Source organism: Elephantulus edwardii, unplaced genomic scaffold (genome assembly GCF_000299155.1).
Source record: "Elephantulus edwardii isolate Elephantulus edwardi_28Jun2011 unplaced genomic scaffold, EleEdw1.0 scaffold00296, whole genome shotgun sequence".
Taxonomy (NCBI): Eukaryota; Metazoa; Chordata; class Mammalia; order Macroscelidea; family Macroscelididae; genus Elephantulus; species Elephantulus edwardii.
In genome coordinates, this window is record NW_006400046.1 from 2760708 (window position 1) to 2762288 (window position 1581).

General features: G+C 38.6%; 1 protein-coding gene across 1 annotated transcript in view; it reads left to right on the forward strand.

The window, feature by feature from the left end:
• Positions 1 to 1581, forward strand: part of LOC102866716 (zinc finger protein 699-like) — a 14459-nt gene that overhangs the window by 7288 nt on the left and 5590 nt on the right. The window lies entirely within an intron of this gene.

Sequence of the window (1581 nt, forward strand, 5' to 3'; positions counted from 1 at the left end):
AACAACAACAACAACAACGTGTAAGTATGGGCTCCAGGGTCATGCTGGGATGATTTATGTTTGAGGACCTTGTAGAATTTTACTGTGTGTGTTACATGTTTGATATTATTGTCATACTGCAGATAAACTGACACATGTCCATCTTCAGAAACTCTGAAGAAAATAGTGTTGGCTCAGTGTCAGTGTCATTGCTCCGCATTGCTTCTCCTCATAATATGTACCATGTCAGCTGTATGCACATTTGTTTTCCCGGATAAGCAATGGCCATCGTATCAGGGAGCACCAAAAGCAAGAACTTTCTGAGGAATCAGACCAAGAAAGAATAAATTACATTTGATTCTGTTAGCTAGAAAAAAAAAGTCTCTTGGGTTTGAGGACACATGGAGAGGTTAAGCAGCCCTCTCACACCTGTGGCTGTGGAGACCTTTGGTTTCTTGTCACATCATGTGTATTGTGCGCAATATCTTTCTGTGCAGCTCTTGTAATTACACCTGTTTGTTTTAACTGTCACTCTATAGTCAAGGAATATATTTCCTACCAAATTGCTGTTTTCTCATTGCTAAAGTACTGAAACTGCAAAATGTGCCAAAATATCTTTCTTTGTTTACAGCAACATTTTTTCCGCTAATAATTTTTTTCTTTTTGTTTCACATTGTGAACATCAACTTGAATTATTGGGTCAGTCTCACAAAACCTTAAAGGTGGGGAAAAGTTATCCTGTGAACATATAATTGTGCAGTTTATGAAGAATAAGACTTGGTCCTTCATATTAGGAGAAATCTCTGAATTGAATGGCAATAAAGATCTGCATAAAAACCAGAGGAGACATTTCAGGTGAGTATCATTTATAAACTCTGGTGGCCTAGTGGTTAAGGAGTTGCACTGCATAGTGGTTATGGAGTTGCACTGTCAACCCAAAGGCAGGTGGTTCAAATCCACCAGATGGCTTATGAGAGAACGATAGATAGGCTCCTCCCATGCAGTTTGTTGTTAGGTGTCATCTAGTAGAGTATGACTCATAGTGACCCTCTGAACAAAAGGTCTTAAACCTGCTCCATCCTGTTCCATCCACACACTTCCTGACACACAAGATTCCATTGCTGCAGTCACCATGTCGTACATCTAAGTTGAGGGTCTTCCTCTCCTTCGCCAACCCTCTTCATCATATGTTGTTTCATGAAATTCTAAGTTAGCCAATTCCTTTTGGTACAGTGATTCTCTCCATCTTTTTTTCATGCTTCCTGGATCATTCAATATTCTGCTAATAGCATCCTTAAGTATTGCAACTTGAAGCTTAAATTTGTTCTTTAGCTCCTTCAGCTTAAGAAATGCTAAGTGAGTTTGGCCCTTTTGGTTTTCTGACTCCAATTCTTTGTACATTTCTTTATAATACTTGGCTTTGCATTTCCCTTTGAAATATTCTGTTTAACTCCTTTACTTCATGATTTCTCCCCTTGGTGTGTTAGAGTCTCTACTGACATTTTTCTCAGTCTTTTCCTCCTCCTCTGTTTTTGCAATGCCCTATTGGTTTCTTCATGAATGATATTCTTGATATCCTTTCAAAACTCATCAACCTTACGA